This window comes from Euprymna scolopes, chromosome 17 (genome assembly GCF_053919585.1).
Source record: "Euprymna scolopes isolate OS-2025 chromosome 17, ASM5391958v1, whole genome shotgun sequence".
Classification (NCBI taxonomy): Eukaryota; Metazoa; Mollusca; class Cephalopoda; order Sepiida; family Sepiolidae; genus Euprymna; species Euprymna scolopes.
The window spans coordinates 48,822,503-48,841,348 of record NC_136498.1 but is presented as its reverse complement, the minus strand read 5'-3'; the positions used below and the strand labels follow the sequence as shown (position 1 = coordinate 48,841,348).

Genomic DNA, 18,846 nt, shown 5'->3' with positions numbered 1-18,846 from the left:
TTGCCTACGTACCAAATATGTTGATAAAGTACTGATACTTTCACAATATGCTGTAACATGTCAACTGAGTATGAAAAGCAAAACTTTTTTTTTTTTTTTTTTTACAAAGCGGTCGTCACTTATCAAGGCCCAGGGGCCACTCAAGGATAAGGGTTAATGTGTGTACAATAGTCATTGGGACAATAGCACAGTAATCGTTTGTGAAAATTTGGTATGATTAAATTATTTAAGGAGATGGTTCAACAACTTGTTTACATTGCACTTGAAGATAATAATATTGTAGTCAGCTGGAAAATAGACCAGCGGAACAGTGTTCACAGGCGGGCAGTTCTAAGAAAGAAGTTTTGTTTGTGGAATCTACATTTAGGTTTAGGCACAGATAACGAGTGGGGGAAATTACTGATAGTGGTTTTGGCTAGATAAGTGTTTTTGTGGAAGATTGGCACATATACTACACTTTTGCTCTTAGCCAAAAGGCTAGGGTTTTTAGCATCTTAAATTTAGAACATTTGGTTCTAGTGTCGACGATGGTACCTGTGAGGCCACTAATGCATCCTCTTTTTTTTTTGTTAAAAATCTGATAAAAAAGATGTAATCCTAATCACTTACAAGTGATACCATCTTAAAATCAGAATCGTTTAAGTTTTCACAATTGTGTTGAACATCTGGTGCAATGTATTTTGTTTTTAATCGAACGATTCAATTTTCGACAAATAATATGAAAAAAGAAATCTGTCATGGTATTTGAAAAATTGCTGAACCCAAAAGTTGCATTTGTTTTTGTTGATCGTAATCCATTTTGCACCAGCTGTACTAAAGGTATGAAACAGCTGACTGAAATTTGGCTTGAAATGCGTTTCGGACCAAAGTAGATTGTACCAAAAAGTGCTTGGTTTTGCAGCCGCAAGTAAAGTTATGTCATGATTTCAAAAACTGATTCTGGAGTTTTTTAAAATCAAGTCTGAAATTGAATTTTTTTTTTTTTTACTTCTTATCTCTAGCTACAAGTGACCAGAATCATGTAGACTCTTTGTGTGACACTATCAACGCCTCATTCATCCTCCCAAAGTGTTAAGAAAAAAAAAAAATTATGGCAAAAAAAAAAAAAAAATGGGATAAGTTGATTGATGTAGCAGGGGTTGTTGGGAGTGGACTTTATAGAAAGACACTGGAAAGGAAGTTATTAAAAAGGTACACAAAGAAAGCTGAAATAGGATTGTTAATCAAGGTTTGCTGGTGATAAGAGCAAAGGACCGGACAACGGTGGTCAATATGTTCAGAGTTTTAGGAGTGATAATGAGTTTAGCAACAGTTTATGGACAGTCTTGGGTTTGCAATGGTTGAGGACAGTTTTGAAGATTAGGATAGTGAACGCATGTTGTGGCTCGGAGAAGATCTAATCTAACATATAAAAAGCAAAATGTGTGCGTGTTTGTATGCCTCACAAAAACTTTCGAGACACGCAACGGATCCTTACGAGATCAGTATCATTTTCAAGCTCGACCCTTCGAACGACAAATATCAAAAAATTGGCCGAAAACATTCATTTCTTCACCCTCAACTGGGCAGTTTTGTACAAGAAGGGGGTCACTTTTTTCAGCAACATTTTAGCAAGTAATCGTCACCATTAGATTGACTATGCTTAATTTCAACAATCGCCACTTCCAGTTTTGCCGTAGGTGCATCCGCAAAAACATCACATTTTTTTTCACCTTCATTTCCTCCTTTTTTTTTTTTTTTTTTTTTAATTACATTTTCACCCCAAACAAGGCACATTGCCACTTTGGTGTAGGGGGCTACTATCAGGGGAAACATCTACTGGGGTACTATGTAGGGATTAGGGCAGCGAGATGTTGGTTCACGTTGCACTTGAACTTATGCATGTCAGTACAGTTGGGGAAGCAGTGACCTGGAATGGAATTCCAAAGTCTAGCAGTTCTGGGGAAGAAACTACTGGAGTAGAAAGATCTTTTACATCTAGGGATCTCTACAGTGTGGGGGTGGGATTTTGCAGCTTGTCGGGTCTGTCGAGGGTGTTCACGTCGTGGGGGCACAAGTGCTTGCAGTTCTTCAGAGCATTCACCATTATAATACTTGTAGAACAGGCAGAGGGATGCAACGTTTCGACGATGGGACAGAGGCTGAAGTTTAGATGCCAGTTTAGGGCCTATCAGATTTGCGACTCTCTTTTGAACCCTGTCAAGGAGCGAGAGACTAGTAGCCGATTCACCGGCCCAAATATGACAGCAATACTCCATACATGGGCGAATAGTGGCCTTATAGAGGTACAGGATACTTTCGGGTGTTAAAAGTTTTCTAGCACGGTAGAGAGAGCCCACCTTCCTTGCAGCGGCCCTGGCAATGCCCTCGATGTAATTGTTCCAACTCATGTTTCCTGTGAACGTTAGGCCAAGGAGCTTGAGAGACGTACTCTCAGATAAAGAGTCGTTGGCCATTGCTATAGGTGGTAGAGAAGGTTTCTTGTAATTATTGAATGAAACCAGTTTTGTCTTGGTGGCATTGAACGTTACCATCCATTTTTGTCCCCATTCCACTACTGATTGGAGGTCATCCTCTAGTGTTTCAGCCATTACTTTAGATATATGTTCGTTTGTTTTCCCGTCGTGCCTGCTATAGAGTGTGGTGTCATCAGCATATATACCCATCTCAGAGGCAATCTTGTCGGGGAGGTCATTTATGAATATCAGGAACAGCAGAGGTCCAAGGATAGATCCTTGGGGCACTCCCGCATTTATATCATATTGTTTAGATGTACGACCGTCGAGGACAACCTGGATTTTTCTCTTATCTAAGAAGGATTTAATTATGTTAAGTATTCTACCAGTGATACCGTAAGATCTAATCTTCCTAAGGAGACCCTCATGCCATACCCTGTCAAAAGCCTTAGATATATCTAGAGCTACCGCTCTGCCCTCTCCCGCTTCGTCCAGTGAATGGTATATGCGTTCAGAGATTACAGTGAGGATGTCTGCCGTGGAACGGGCTTGTCTAAATCCATATTGTTGGTCGGTCAGAAGTTTAGCATCTGTAAGGTGCTGGACTAGAGCATGGTTAATTAAGGTCTCAAATATTTTGGCAAAAAGTGGGAGGAGGCTAATAGGGCGATAATTTAATGGGTCAGTTCTTTCGCCAGAATTCTTGAATACTGGTACTACAGAAGCAGTTTTCCAACAGCTCGGAAAGCAAGATTCATTAAGGCATTTGTTGTAGAGTTTGGAGAGAACTGGAGCTACTTCGGCTGAGCACTTTTTTAATAGCACAGCTGGGATGAGGTCGGGTCCACATGCTTTGGAAGTGTCAAGGTTTTTTATGATAGCATGCACCTGAGCAGGAGTGATTTTCAGATCGTCTAGCGTGGCGTCTGTCCGCATAGGAAATTGAGGTAGGGGGTGGTTTAGAGGGTCCAGTGTGGAGCTTGAGGCAAACAGACTGGCAAGCATGTTAGCCTTCTCGGTTGCTGAGCAAAGAACCTCGTGATTGTTGGTTAGTGGATTGTTTGCATTACGGGTCGAGCCTGCCTGCATCCTATCACTTTTTTTTTTTTTTTTAATTTTTTTAACACCTCTCTACCCGGGCTGCCTACTTTTTTTTTTTTTTTCGGGCTTCCTTACTCAACAGACCCGAGCAACGCCAGGTACCCCCACTAGTATTTAATAAAAATCAATTAAAACGATATTTATCGCATTATGTTCAGGCCACTAAACTGCGGTTACTCCATCTGTCATTACTAATTTGAATAGTTTTGCCGAGAATGGCCTGTTTCTTCATGGATACTGTGTTGGTATATGCCGGCAGCTTATGCAAACAGCTCAAATATGCTGAGCACTGATCAAATTTTAAAATGCTAAAACTAAATATTTAGAGATTTTAAAAGGATCGGAATCAGTAGTTGTATCAGGATCGGTTAATTGGATTAGATTCGGGGGGTGAGGGGGTAGAATTGTCCCATCACATGGTACTGATCTCACCTTTTTTTTTTTTTTTTATAGAAATCAACCCAGACAAAGCAGGATGTCACTTGATGTAAGATAGCTGCAAATAATATTTTTAAGGTAAGAAAGTAGCCACTGATGAGTGCTAGATGGATAGATTCCAGCCAGAAAAGAGCAATTTTTCGCCTTTTGTCAGAAACATCGCTCATGAAATGTGAAGACTAAAAGGAAAATGAGACAAGGCATGAAATCTATGGCAAAAAAGATGGGAGGAGTTCATCGATGTAGCAAGGGTTGTATGAAGTGGACTTGGTAGAAAGACAATGGAAAGGAAGTTATTACCAAAGGTACACAAAGAAAGCTGAAATAGGATTGTTAATCAAGGTGTGCTGGTGATTAGAACGAAGGACCAAAGAATGGAGGTCAATATGTTCAGAGTTTAATGTAAGAAGCCAAATAAAATATTATTCCAAGATCAAAGACTCGGCAATATAAGTGCTAGATGAATATGAGGATTAAAGGACAAAATAAGAGCAGCGAGAGTTACGAGGCTGGTGAAAGTAAAGCCAATATTTACTTTCTACTTATTGTATAAGGAAATGTCAGTAATTTCTCTACAAAAGTCTTTCTTAAAGAAAAAGATCACCTCAAGGCAGAACCTTGTCTAATTTTGCTAGTGACTTCAATAACCGCCGTTTATGATAAGTTGAATAAAGTGACAACATTCCATTGTTAACATTACTTAAAAAAGTGAATACTGTAGTAATATTTATCACATATGGTCTTCCATACTTAATAAATTTTGTTACCACTTTATACGTCAGCTAGAACACCATATGAAAAGTTGATTAATTTAACCATGGGATGTAAGAGATTTGCGGAATGAGATGTAATTTGGTTGCTGTCAGAATTTTAACAAAACCACACATCATGTAAAGTCCTTAGGCTACTCGTGCCCGCTACGGAGATTTGTTTTGTTTGTTTTACGGTGTATTAGTGATGAGACGATTCCAATATCAACCGCACCCTCTCCGATTCCAATAAGTATATCAAAGTTATGTTAAAAAAGGAAACTAACAATCTGTTTACATCAGTTTATTTTAGAATATTTTGCTGAAACAAAAGCTATAAAAAGACAATCATTAATAAAATTGTTAAAATGTTTTTGAGTATTAATGAGGGTATGATTCCAGTGATTTCAACGATCATTTTTATAACCACAGTTGTAATAATCAACCAATCAGAAGCTTAAAAAATTATAAAAAATGTCGAATTTTGGATTCAATCAGTTCGCCGTCGGCTTCCGACTCCAAACGACTGAATCGTGACTGCATTGATTCTTCGCCGCTATCTTTGTTACTAGAAATTACTTAACACTCAAGATCGTGACTGCATTGATTCTTTGCCGATTTGATTTACTGCTACCATCTCTGTTCAACATAATCTCTCAACACTTAACAAAAATAAACAATAGGTAATCTTTTTCTGGATTTTAAAAAAAACTTAATGCTTATTTTCATTTTAAAGAAGCAAACATTTCTTTGTAAATAAATCAACTATTCTCAAACGGAGGAGAAATAAAACTATAAACTACAAAGAGAACCCGTGGAACTTCCACGATAGTTGAAAATCTTTAAAACAGATTATAAATAAAGTGAATAAAAAATAAAATAAAACAAACAACGACAAATTTAAAACAATTTTTTAGCAAATTCTTTTTCAACCTTTTAAAACTAAAAAGAATTTATTTTAAAAAAAATTTTTTAATTTTTTCTTCAATGTAAATTCAACACACACCACATTGATTTGTTTTTTTCTGAATAATTTTTCATATAAATTATAAAGGAACAATTTTTTAATTTTAAAAAGAAACTATAATAAAAAGAGTACAGAGTACAAAATAGACTTCGTGGCTTAGTTGAGGTGCCCTTTTCTCTACCCTGCAACCTCTCTCCCACAGAAGAGACGTTGCGAGCCTATCCTTGTTTTATCGTTATTTCCATGGCAGGTGCTCGTCTGAACTCCAATCTCTGGTCCCCCCTCCTTGCCAATCTTTCACGAAAAACACCCGTCTAGCTGAATCCACTGTGAAAAATTTCCCTCACTCTATATCTGTGCCTAAATCAAAACGCGGATTCCATGAACAAAGCTTCTTTCTTGGGGCTGCACGCCTGTGGAACTCTGTTCTGTCTGCCTGCTTCCCTCCGGACTACAACTTGGATGTCTTCAAGTCCAATGTTAACAAATTCCTAATGAACCGCCCCCTTAATTAAACACTTCATCAAATCTCCACACTAACGTAATGTACTTGCAATAACCCTTATCCCTGAGTGGCTTCCGGGCCTTGATAAGTGGTGATCACTGTGTAAAAAAAAAAAAAATGAAACAAAGACAACAGATCCTATATACAGCAATTTAACAAACAAGAATGATTACATGAAAAGTAGAATTAAGTTTAAGAAAAGAATAATCAAAATGTGCCATATTATAATATGTGTTTAAATGAAAACATGTTTCTAAATCCACACATATTCTCTCTCTATTTCTATCTACCTCTCTATTTTTGAAAATGTACACTTTGCAGATATTTTTCATTCTGAAACTAAACAGACAGCCATATTTTTTTTTTTAATTTTTGGAGAGGAAATGGTTTTAATGATTTTTAACTGATAAAGAGTGACTATAAAGGGAGGTAATTAGTTTCTAACTAACGTTTGCTATGATGATGTTTTTTTGTGACATGAGACACATGGGCATTAATATTTTAATTAATATTTAAATTTTTTTTTGAAAAGAAGTACATGTTTTTACTTCCCAAAACATTAAGAAAAGTGTGTTTGTTTTTAGTTTACGGCTGTTTTATAAACTTAATCTACATTGTACATATGCATTTTTTATTTTTACATATTTTAATGTTATAATGAACAAGAGATTTTAATTTTACTGGTAGTTGGAAAACGATATCAGTTTATTTGTACCAGCGATGAAAAATTAAGTTTAAAAACAAAATTAAAAAGAATCGTTTTTTGAAATCAGAAATTTGGCTCAATTTTTTTTTTTTTTGGTTCAAATATTGATTCAGATACCTCCGAACATTCCAATTTTTCAATTCTTGACTTCCTTACTCCCCCTTGACTCTCTTATGCCAATGAAAAACTCATGCTCGATTCATGCAAGATGGCACAAAAGCAGTCTGAAGGATCCCATATATTTCTGTAGCATTTTTTCAATTTTAAAACAGAATTTTATTGCATATTTTTCTTCTAAAGTGTCCTCACGTCCAGATTGCATTCTTGAAATTCACCAGCTGTGACAATCAGGCTGCTGTTGGGTGTATTCCAATTCCTGCTGTAGGAAATCATAAAAATTGGTCAGTTATCTGATAAGATGTATAGAAAAAAAACTTACTGAATTTTCAAGAGTCTACGACAATTTTAAATGGCTGTACAAAAAAAAAGTCTGGAAATTTATTGAAGGCACGTCGCGAGTGCTTTCAATAAATCCTCAAAATAGATGAAGTTTGGTCAGATTTCATATTGCAGATTCACCAAACCATGGATTTGTCATTGCAATTGGACAAAATAGGATTCACTGCTATTCATAACATATCTGCTATTCAACTGCAGAGATTTCCACAATCACTTGAATGATCCTGATACTTTGTTTATTACTATTATCAAAATTGATAAACTTGCCACAAGTCACAAAAATAATAGTAAACTCATATGAATCAGCATAGTATGACATTTTGAGTAGACGATTATTCCGTTGCTAGCATTGCTCTGTCCTCATTCTTTCTCGAGTCAAGTATTGGACATGCCATGTTAAAGGCTGCTAATAAAAGAGGTGCTACTGAATCAATTGCATTCATACTTGGCACACCCAGCTCATCAGTCTGTGTTGTTTATCATTGGGAAGGTGGGCAGTGGTGATTTATAGTGTAAAATAAAAAGCAGATTTTTATCGATTAGCATATTTAGCAGGTGATTATTGGATCAAAGATTAAAGTTGAAAAGAAAAATTTAGTGAAATAAAAATTTGAAAAAAAAAAAAAAAAGGTCACCTATATCAACCTGAATATTTCATATTCCGATTCACACAAACAAACAAAAATGGCTGAAGCAGTTTACATTTGAAAAAAATTACAAAATAAAAAATATTGCAGACAATACTAAAGCATACAAATGCAAAAACAGATTAGATTGTTTTGTGTCTGAATTTTTGAGATGAGGATTGATTGCTTGAAATACTGTTCTAATCTTGAGTGTTATTTGTACAACATTTTGGGTTATATAACCTCTGACATTCTTCAATCATATCTTGTTGATGATTTCCGTGTTCGGCAAGATAAACCTGGAGAAGGTCGGAGGTTTTCTCTGCCAAAACATTGTGAAAATAACAATATGAGAACAATAGTTCGAATAATACAAATAATGAATAGGTTTGAAAAAAAAAAATTTTTAGATCCCACCACCCAAAGATTAATTAATAACAAGTTAAAAAAAAATCCTAACAAAAAACAAAAAGGAAAGAAATAAAGTTGATTTTATAAACAATATAAAACTCATTCTTAACATTAAATCAAGAAAAATCTTTTAATTTAATGTAGGAAGTTCTTGAACTTCCTACATTAAATTAAAAGACTTTTTTTTTCTGTTCCCCTTAAGTAATCCAATTTACCTAATTTACACTTCTAACGATTACTATGATATTGTCCTTTTGGCCACTGTACATTCTTTAACCTTTATCCTCGAGTGGCCTCTGGGTCTTGATAAGTGGTGATTCCTTTGTAAAAAAAAAATAAATAAATAAATAAAAATTAAAAAATTGACTGTACAGAGAATTTTTGTTTGTTCCATGAATCACGATCAGAAACATTTGGGTTAATATGGGTTTCAAAAAAATAAATAAATAAATAAATCTTAACAATCAAGAGTTCAAAATAGACTTCGTAGCCTTGTAGGAGATGTCCTTTTCTCTTCCTTGCAACCTCTATCTCACAGAAGAGATGTTGCGAGTTTGTCTCTGATGTATCGTTATTTTCATGGAAAGTGTTTGACTGAGCTTCAATCTATGGTCCCCCCTCGCCAAACTTTCACAAGAAACACTCGTCTAGCTGTAAACACTATCAATAATTCCCCCCACTCTTTATCTGTGCCTAAACCTAAACGTAGATTCCATGAACAAAGCTTCTTTCTTAGAACTGCACGCCTGTGGAATTGTCTTCCGTTTTCCTGCTTTCCGGCTGACTACAATATGGTTGTGTTCAAGTCTAACGTAAATAAGTTCTTGATGAGCCGTTCCATATAAGTTATCAAATTTACCAAATTTTCATTACTAATGATTACTATATTGTCCAATTTCTACTGTACACTCTTTAACCCTTATCCTTGAGTGGCCTCTTGGCCTTGATAATGTGGTGATGCCTATGTAAAAAAAAAAAAAAAAAAAAAAAAAAAACAATCAAGAACAGAATTAACTCAATCTATAACCAGGCCTTTGTCATCGGTCAAAAGATGAGATAATGCAGTCCTTCTTTTGGGGGTAGGAAGTTTAATGACCAAATAGATTGATACAGTGGTGTTGGAAAAGTGAATTCTAAATAATAAAATATAACTTTGAAAAACAGCTTTACAAGTGCTTCTACAGAATTTGAACCAAACTAGACCAATGTTTGCCAAACTTAAAACTTTGGTTTATTGTTAGTTTATAAAGAAAAAAAAGTTGGTTCAAATTTAAAGATAGTGGACATTAGGTTTATGTAAGGCAGTGTCATATTTTGCTCACCCTTTTTTTTTTCTTTCTTTTAAACAAAGTAGTCACCACTTATCAAGGTCCGAAGGCCACTCACGGATAAGGGGTAAGAAACGTAAGGTGGTAGTGTAGTAATCGTTAATGGTGTAAATTGGGTAGAATTTGGATTATTTAATAGGATGGCTCAACAAGAACTTGTTTACATTGGACTTGAAGGCTACCATGTTGTAATCATCTGGGAAGCAGGCCAGTAGAACAGGATTCCATAGGTGGGCATTTCTATAAGAGAAGCTTTGTTCATGGAACCTGCACTTAGATTTAGGCACAGATAGAAGGGGAGGGTGCTGATAGTAGTTGTAGGTAGTCGAGCATTTTTTTGTGAAAGTTTGGATAGAGAGGACTATAGAGTGAAGATTAGACAAGCACTTACCATGAAAACAATGATACCTTAACTTTCTTTTAGTTCTCACATTCTGGGTCAGAATTTATCAGTTAAATACTAACTGTTGGCTAGTTTCAGATCTTGAAGTGGTATTTTTTTTTTACCTTACGTCAAGTGGCTTTATGCCTTGTCTGGAGTAATTTCCACTAAAAAAAAAAAAAAAGAAAAAATTCTATAGAAGTCCAGCTTTATATTCAAAAAGCTGTATTTACCCTTGTGTTACGCTGAGTGGAAGGTTGAGAGAAATTAATTCAATGTGTATTTAGTATAGGCGAGAAACTCACCACATGATATTGTTCAATAGTTTAGCACTTTTCCCTTTTCATGCATGCAGTTTGTGGGAAATTATCAGATGTTAATGAAAGAAAAACACCAAAATGTAATCCATTTCACTAGTAATTTTTGAAAAAAGTTTTATGCTTTAAGTTTTTTTTTTATGTATCATCAAATATTTATTTATGGAGTTTGGTTTGGTTGTTTTACGGTTTATCAACATTTTTCTGGTTATTTAATGCTGAATCAAGTAATTTTGGAAAAAGTTTTTATGTTTTAAGTTCTTTATATCTTTAGGAAAAATTGTGGTACTTATGCACTTATTGTACCGCGCTGAAATAATAACATTATTGGACCCCCGACAAAAGGAGGGTGGACCTGTAAATTCACCCTTGTCCGTTCGTCTGTCTGCACTTTTCTCAATAACTACGCCTTGGAATTTTTTGAAATTTTGCACAAACATTAAACATGATATGAGTAAAAAAGTAACAGAACGGATTTTCCGGAACAACTCCAGATGTCTCTCTAGGGGTGCGTTCTGTGTAAAAATGGCTAAAATTGACACTTTTGTGCTTATTAAAAAAAAAATTGATACCTTGGATTTTTATAAAACATTCTGAAAAGTTGTAACTAACTGATTTCTATATAATCTTGTTTGTCTATACTTCAAGGGTTATTTTAGAGTTGATAAAAACACTCACTTTTTGGGACTATTTTACCATATTTATCAAAATTTTTTTGTGTATGTCTATTTAGCAGTTTGGGGGCTAAATGATACGGGGGTGGGGGGGGGGGTCGATGAACCTAGTTATTTCTTTTTTTGCATGGTGCAGAACTCAAATTTTAAGGCCCAAAACTGCACTGTTTGTTCATTTTCACCAGGATTTGACATCCCTTGGGGACTTTTGGGGGCTAAACGAGGGAGGGGGCAAATGCTGAACTTTCACTGTGCACTCACAGACTATGCATGCTTCACTTGTTTAGAGAGCCATTCTTAACATGAAGTAAGGGTATTTTGTAACTAATAAAAAAAAAAGATATCGTAAAAATTGAATTTAACATGAAAATACTGTTTTAAAAAAATAGCGCGTATACGCACCAAAATTTTGGTTTTTTATTTTTTAGAACAAGATTAAGTTTTGCAAAAGGGAAAGGAAAAAAAAATAACATTAATCATATTATTTGGATTCATCGGGCTACTGTTCTCATCTTGAGTGCCATTTTCACAACGTTTTGGTTGATGTAACCTGACCTTCTTCAATTGTATTTTGTCAAACTCAGGAATCTGGACGGAATTTCGAATGGAACCCTTCATTTACTTCACAGGACTAGCATGCTCTTGTTCCATCAGCCATGATTGGATAGAGGTCTTAAGTAATTCACAACTATATTTTTCAGTCGCCCACACTGAGGATTGAACTTTCAACCTTCAGGAGAAGGTCATTTTTACAATTGATTTTTTTTTTCAAATTCTCTAACCATTGTGCCACAGGTCCTTACAGACACAGTAATCCGAAAAATCCAAATAATAGGAATAACCAATCCTCATCTCAAAACTACAATAACGTAATGATTATTTAGAGCACAATCGAACCATGATACTTGAAATTTGCATTTTAAACTTTAATTCAGACCATTATATATAATAATTTTATAAACTCAACAGTACGATCTCTACAGTGCAATGTGAACTGTCTGCAGGAATGGGTTCCCAACTAGAGCAGGCAATCAATCGATTTGATTGAAAAATGGGCGATTTCACCGATTTCGATGACAATAAGAATATAGGAATATGAAACATTCGTTGGTCATCATTTGATTCTGGGCAACGTCAGGTCTCCCTGCTTAGTTATTAGATAAGTGGAAGAATTAGTCTTTTATTTGTTTTTTTTCCTCAATATCAAAAAAAGTTTTATGCTTCAAGTTATTTAAATAATATGACAAAGACATTAATGCTTGGTGCAGTTTAGGTCAAAAGGACAGTATCTTCAGACGGTCTGATCCGGTAGCATCAGTCTATGTTAAAGGAAGCAAAAATGGTGTTTTACATTTTAAATTAGAGAAGTCAGTGTCTGTTTACAATGAAGGCATTCGTTTCTAAAATTTTAAGATATGGATTAATAATATGTGTTATTTGGATTGTTCGAATTGAATGAAGGAAATTGTGTGCGTGTTTACAAGGGGCGCATTGGAAGGGGCTGAAAAACAGAATTATTAATAAATTTTCTATTGATGAAGTCAGCACTTCCTTTTTACTTTATTTGTTGGTTTCATTTTACTACAATCGAAGTTCACAGAAATCAAAGGGAGGGAGGGGGCCCCTTTCCTGGGACTAACATGTGATCTCTATACGAGACACATAAGTATTCAAATATTCTATTAAAGTTCTTTACATATCGAACAATAAGTTAGTAAAGAAGTTGAAAACATAATTTTCTTCTCCCCAATTGACCATTTAAATATGTTATAGTATATTTTTCTTGTAGTCTCTTGGTCATAGTGGATTCCAGTACAAGAATTCATCTGGTCTGGTGGAGTATCCAGTTCCGTGCTGTTACTTGAGGTAACATCACTTGGTTGGTTGGTTGTTTTTGTTTTACGGCATATCAACCTTTTTCAGGTTATTTAATGCCGAATCTAGTTATTTTGAGGAACGATTTTAATGGAGTATATATATATATATATATATTTGTTTTTAAGTCAGATTCTATTTAACCCATAGTTGGGACCCTAACAGGTACTACCACTCCGGGTCAGAGTGGACCTGGGAGCAATAGCAATTAAAGGGTGGCTCCACACTCCCCAAGGCCTGCAAGGTGGGGGCTCACCATCGGATATAGTTTTAGGTCATATCCAGGACCAGGACCCACTCTATATCTGTGCCTAAATCAAAACGCGGATTCCATGAACAAAGCTTCTTTCTTAGAACTGCACGCCTGTGGAACTGTTCCGTCTGCCTGCTTCCTGCCAGACTACAACTTGGATGTCTTCAAGTCCAATGTTAACAAATTCCTAATGACCCCCCCCCTTAAGTAAACACTTCATCCAATCTCCACACTAACGTAATGCACTTGCAATAACCCTTATCTCTGAGTGGCTTCCGGGCCTTGATAAGTGGTGATCACTGTGTAAAAAAAGGGACCAACATCACTTGGAGAAGGTGCACCATTGCTTGTAAAAGCCAGTGTGGGTTAGCCATACTGAGATCTTATTTGAGCCGTGAATACTATGTGATTTTGAGCATTTAGTCAGTTTACTTGTAGGGAAAAGTATCCAGTATACTCATGAGAGGTTGTTGTGATAAACTCCTGTACTGAGAGGCCTTAGAGACTCGAGGATAGTCAAGTTCTCTCTTTTAGTAATAGGAGTGCTAAAGTAAATGGGCATTTCTTACTATAGACAACAAAATGAAAAAGTGTAACAGAAATCAATCTCGCAAACGACGGCAGAAAATGTAGAAAAGAAAAGAGAAGCATAATTTTGTAGGTCGCTCATTGGTGAACGTGTGCCATTAATTTGTATATGTACATAATTGTATCGACACGAGGACGGTTTGACACTGCCAGTTTTTTTCTTTTTTTTGTTCCTTTACCATTTTATATTTAATGGTCAAAAATCAAATATACAATAAATTGTCAAAAATTCTCCAACACTAAAGATAGTGGATAATTCAGAGTTGGGTCTGGTATGATAAATTAGAGTTGGGTTGGTTGCGAAATTTTCCAAGATTGCGATACCCCCTCCGCCCCCAGCTCGGTTAGGAGTCAAGAAAAACAAAACTATAAATCAAAACTCGTGCGTCTGAACTCTAGCATTGGTAACAAAATAATGTTCACTCGAAGTATCCGTCATCAGAACTAGCCATGCTCCAATGGAAGCAATCCTTTAAATAACCAGTAAGTGTCGTACATATGCCATCACTTCTATCAACAGCGGATATAAGCAGCATTACAAGCGTATGCTGTAGTTTTATGGACATCAGCAATATTACATAACTAATGTGCTTCAACAAGTCATATCTTTTTTATTTGTGGGTCAATTTTTAAAAGAATTACATTGCTAGAAAGAGAATAGAATAAGCATTCCAATGATGGTAATTTATTTTTCTTTTATGCGTTCAATATTTTTATGCTCCAAGTTAAAAATGAAAAAAAAAAAAACAGTAAAAAATGACAACCGCAAAAAGGGAAACTGTTTTTTCAATGTTTACATTTCATTTGGATACACATGCGCAGGATTAAATTTGATTGGATATGGCTGAAATTTGGCTGGCTATATAAGCATAGAAGTACATCTCTACTGGACTTTGATTTATATTCTTATGACTGCAGGAAGCAAAGTTACAACCGAGCAAATTTGACAAAGAATATTTCAAAATTGATAAGATAAATCGGCATATATCATCAATTTTCATATAGATAATAGTTTCAGAATTATTTTCATGTATATGTAAATATTCGATAATTATTAACTGTGCAGAAATTATTAATTGTGCAGTTGTCTTTTATAGAAATTCAAATCTGCTTAAAGGAAAAACGGCTCGCTATGTGCTGAGCTGCCTACAGTCAGCATATTAACAAGTTTAGTTTATATTCTATTAAAAATAGAAAACTGTTTTTCTGCTTCTGAAATAAAAGCAAAAAAAGTTTCGGTTATTATTCTGAGTTTGTCAATTTAGAAAAAATTATTTTCGAGTTTTTCAAATTTGATTTCCAAACAATACTATTTCGTTGTTTTTAACGATTTTAGTATACATGTACTAAAAGTGTTAAAAAAACAACAAAATGTACTAAGTACATGCGTTTCTGCGGTGTTAAAAAAAAAAAAAAATACATATATATAACAAATAAAAAGGTACTTGTGCACTTATGCTACCATGCTAAAATAACGTTATTATTTAGAAACCCATTCTTAACATGGAAGGGTGTTTTGTTAACTATTCTGTACTTTCACCTAACAAATAAAATATATTGTGAAACTTGAATTTACTTTTAACTCATTGTCAAAACCATTTTTTCGAATCTGTAAAGCAAACCAGTTTTTTTTTTTTTTTTTTTTTTTACTGAGAATATCTAAATAATATTAATTAGGCGGTTCAGTAAAGAACCGCATTGTGATGCATTTTGTAAATTTTTACCTTGTTTCCACCTTAACATTTTTCTTTAAAATGACTACCTTTTAAAGTTTTCGGGTATGCTGAAAACGAATATCGCATTTAAATTTAAGTAGCTTTCCGAATATCAAGCAATGTCATTTCTTATGTTATTACTCGTGGCCATCTTGGTGCGTACATTAGCGCATAGTTTCTTGGGGTTACATTTGCGTGCTCGCACGTACCAAGATGGCCACCAGCGATTACATAAGAAATGACATTGCTTAATATCCGGAAAACTACTTATTTGCAGAAAATTTAAATTTCAGCATACTCTAAAATCTATAAAAGTAATCATTTTAAATGTTAAGGTAGAAACAAGGTAAAAAAATTACCGTTTTATTTCTTTGTTTACATAATTGAATTTTCAGTAAAACAACAGAATAGAAATGACAAAAATTACCATCAACTAGTGAATATATAGTTGTTGCTTATCAGGATTCTTGGTATCCTGATACTGTGAAAGCTACATCAAGGTTTCATGTAGAGTACGCTTTATGGTTGCATCTCAGAAAATAAGGGTATATTTTGGGCAAGATGGAGAGGATTTACAAAATTGAAAATTGGACTGGTCCGAAAATGCATAAGTTCTGGTCGGCCATGGGAATTTACATCTTTTACAGAATTCCAAAATCTATATAAAAAATTTTCTTTGATTTATTTCTGAGATTAATTCATATCTACTCAATTTTTTTTTTTCTTTCTTTGCAGGGAGTAGTAAATACCGGCCATGGATGCTCTTTAGGCATTCAATGGCTACACCCAAGATTAAGCTCTCCTTTGGTGAGGAGGCAGGAACATACCTGCTCTCAATAAAGCTATATTTAAATACCACTATAATACTTAGTTTTGTTCATGAATAGACACCCACTGTATGATACAATGCGCCAGTTTAAAAAAAATTGAAATTTATACATCTTAATTTATAATTCATGGCTTATGGTAAAAAGATGCATCAGATGTGACTGCATAATCAGAATGCGTACAGAATTTTACATAAGACTGCAAAGTTTCATGAGAATAGCTTGAAAAATAAAGAAATGGTGGCGAAATTACCGAATTTCTTGAAATGTTGAGCCCACTTTTTCTAAAGAAAAATGTCCAATGAAAAGCTTAAATTTTGGCACTTAAAATTCTCATTACTTTTGAACTACTGATGGTATTTGCATAATTCAAACGGTTTTAAGCATCTTTTACATAGCTCTTTTCATGCAAGTTGATAAAATAATTATCTAAAAAGAAAAAAAAATCAACTTGTAATGCTAATATAAGTTAGAATTAAAATGTCACAATGTTTGCAGTCCAAAACGAATCTGACCCTCCTCCGATCTCCAACCTCCTCAAGTCAAGTGAGTTGATTAACTTATTTTTCTCAAAAAATAAATGTTAACATAACCAAGTTACTTTGCAACCTACGTTTGCGTTTTTTAATTAGTTTTTAATGCTTTTTTGTTTTTTTTATTGTTTCGCATTTTGTAGTATATAGACAACAAAACGAAAACGTGGTCGACAAACAAATACATAAATAAACGTTACAAAAAAAAAAAAAAAAAAAAAGATAAGTTACTCTTCTGCTTATATGAACAGGTTTTTGTAGTTTGACTTATTTTAAAGTGTTTATTTACTTCAAAACAAGTAGTGTCTGTTACAGTAGAACGATAAAAATGGCAAATATGAGGCAGTCATCGGTGGAGTCTTGATAATCGCTCAAAAATCAAAAATTAAACAAAATACTGATAGAACCCTTCCCCCCTCCCCCAATAAATGTCACCAAACATTTACCCAAATTTGTTGCTTGCCGAACCGACGCCGGTAATACATTTCACTCTAAATAATTTATGTGATTGAAATAGGAGTTAACTTAAATAAAAACTGCATTTAAGTGAACAGTAAAAACTCATTTCACCGAAAATGATTTTAGGGGTGGGGGGTCAATTGTAAGTTTACCCCCCCCCCTTTTATTCAAATTTAGTAATTATGTAATAAACAAAGGATTTTTAATTATTTTAGTAATTTACTATTTCGGGTTGTTTTACTATATACAGATTCGAAAATGTTGTCAAAAAACAAATATGTAACAAACAAGTGTTATGGCAAGAGAAGTTACTTTTCTACCTAACTGGATAAAGTTTTTAGTGTTTTTATTTAATGTAACGTGTTTATTCGGCTCGATAAACAGTGTTTACCGATGCAATGGCGGCGGACTCTGTTGAATACATATGTTTGGGAAAAGGAGTTAAAACTAAAAAAAAAAAAAAAACTGTACAAAATACTGTTAGAAACCCACCGAATATATGTCAGCCTATGTTACGGTAACATTGAGTGAATACTGAATTTCTAACAGTATGTTGTATAATTTTTTTAGTTTGGACTCATTTTCCCAAACTTACGAGGCTGCCATTTACGTTTTTCAAATACATCCGGTAAACACTGCATGTTTTTCGAGCCGAATAAACACGTTACATTAAATAAAAACACTAAAGAATTATCCAGTTAGGTAGAAAAGTAACTTATCTTGCCTCTGATAACATTTATTTGTTATATATTTGTTTTTGACAACTTTTCTGCATCTACAAACTCAATATTTCTAATAACGGATAAGATTTTTTCATAATAAGCCTTAACATTAGAATAGTTTGTTTGTTTGTTTGTTTGTTTTTTATTTTTTTTATCGTATTTGTAATATCAATTATACCGAAATAAATGAAATACCACAGCTGTTAATTGTTTCGGTTTGTTTATTTAAAGTAGAAATCATTACGCGAATTGATGTTTATCTTACCAACTTACGTGATGTGAATCCTCCTTCTGTAAACAATCGGATGCTGTTTATACAAAATTTGAGGATGAAACCAAGTCGAAAACAAAGAAAACCTCCGACTTTAGCCGGGGTCGACTGACTAGAGGCGACATATAACTTGGTCCAGTTCCACGTACACAAATTCGACTTCCTGCAAAGGTTACCTCCCTTTAGAACTTCCTGTCACTAGAGTGATCTCCCCTTACAAGACCTAAAACTATAGTCTTAGATGTGGACACTTTTTTTGCCACCATAATAAGAGTTTTTACTCATTAGTTACAACAAATTAAGGCACGACAAATGTACGACAAATCTCGAGAACTGTTTCTGCTGATTCTTCATTTGTGTGATCTTTAGGCACGTTATTTCAGCAACCTGAGATTCTTGTGTCAAGAACAAGAAGTAACCAATTTTAATTTAGACGGACTGGCGTACGTTTTTTTTTTTTTTCTTCGCTAAAAATCTTTAAAAA

The 18,846-nt window shown here is 34.4% G+C and overlaps 1 protein-coding gene across 3 annotated transcripts in view; it reads right to left on the bottom strand.

The window, feature by feature from the left end:
• The window catches only part of LOC145296749 (syntaxin-5-like), a 49,399-nt gene extending 30,832 nt beyond the window's left edge, over nucleotides 1-18,567 (bottom strand). The window contains exon 1 of one of the 3 annotated variants that reach the window (XM_080142781.1): nucleotides 18,365-18,567. The gene's annotated coding sequence lies outside the window, so the exon portion shown is untranslated. Of the gene's footprint in view, nucleotides 1-7,039; nucleotides 7,299-18,356 lie in introns of those variants that run through there. The other 2 variants (XM_080142782.1, XM_080142783.1) reach the window with 2 other exon arrangements.
• Nucleotides 18,568-18,846: the final 279 nt, after the last annotated feature.